The following is a 1484-nucleotide window of genomic DNA, read 5'->3' as shown; positions in this document are numbered from 1 at the left end:
GATTTGAACTGAACACAAGTCTTCTTGTTAGGATGAGGAACTTTAGAATAAAGCTCTCATGTTGCTTCATTGTTTAGCTCCACTGTTGGTGGTAGTGTCTGAATCCAGGTACAGAAAGGAAAAAGCCTGCCTTATTTTGCTTCATCTTGTCAGCTTAACCAGATGATTAGCTTCTCAGAATATTAGTCTGGGTTTTATGTTTGGAACTGATCTCTGTACAGGCTTTTTACTCTCTGATCCTGGATTATCCACCTCTGGCTGTGATTAAAGCTTCTTGTTTCTACAATGCCTGGCAAGAGTATTCAAGCTCCTGGAACTTTTCAACCTTTTGCCACATTTCAGGCTTTAAACAAAGATATAAAATTATGATTTATTTTTTTATGAAGAATCAACAAGTAGGACACAATCCTGAAGTGGAACGAAATTTATTGGATATTTTAAACTTTTCTAACAAATAAAAAAAAACTGAAGAATGAAGCATGCAAAATTAATCGACCCCTTTACTTTCATTGCAGAAAACTCTCTGCAAGATCACTAAGGATCTCTGAATGATCCAGTGTTGACCTAAATGGTTGATGATGATAAATAGAATCCACCTGTGTGTAATCAAGTCTCCGTATAAATGCACCTGCTCTGTGATTGTCTCATAGGTCTGTTTAAAGCGCTGTGAGCATCATTAAAATCAAGGAACACATCAGGCAGGTTTGAAATAATGTTGTGGAGAAGTTTAAATCTGGATGATAATACAAAAAGGCTTGGATTGGGCTGGAAGCAAATGCTAAGATTGTTACTTCACCTTCTGTTTCAGATCTTACAGAAATATATAACTTGTCTCTTAGCTTCATCATTACTTTAATCTTTTTGTCAGATGGGAGCCCCAAAGCAGTTTTCAGAAATTACAATTTTAGCAGTTTTTTCTTTAAAACAAAGTTAATGACCTGATAGAATAACCCGAGCTCCAAAAAATTAGTGCTATTTCTTTCACTTTCAAGAAATGAAGAGCAATAGAATGATTTTACATAGATTTACCTTGAAAGTGACTGATGAAGAGACAATGAAAAGGTAACCAATAAAGGAGAACATATCATATAAATACTTAGAAGATCATATATATCAGAAACTCCTTAAAAGATTGAAATTTGATCCGAAAAGTATTTTTAGCTTGTTCTTTAAAAGCAGTTGGAATATTGTGATGTTTGCAATCTCCAACCTAACCACTAGATGTCAGTAACTGTTACAACATTCCTTTAGAGAATTAAGACAAGCCTGCTTGTGGAGTTACAGGTGAATGTTTTTCATTTTAGAAGTGATTAATCTATCCCTGTTCCAGGGATATATACCTCAGGCTTTTAAGGTAGCTGTAATGTAGATTCTCCCTTCAAACAGACAAATCTACTGACATACTGTAAGTGGGGCTGTCCAAGTTGTGGCTAACATTAGATATGTTAGATATGTGTTGTGGTGATAATTGTGTTTTATAATCT

This window comes from Cyprinodon variegatus, unplaced genomic scaffold, assembly GCF_000732505.1.
Source record: "Cyprinodon variegatus isolate N-32 unplaced genomic scaffold, C_variegatus-1.0 Scaffold17, whole genome shotgun sequence".
In the NCBI taxonomy this organism is placed as follows: domain Eukaryota; kingdom Metazoa; phylum Chordata; class Actinopteri; order Cyprinodontiformes; family Cyprinodontidae; genus Cyprinodon; species Cyprinodon variegatus.
This window is presented reverse-complemented; position numbering follows the sequence as displayed.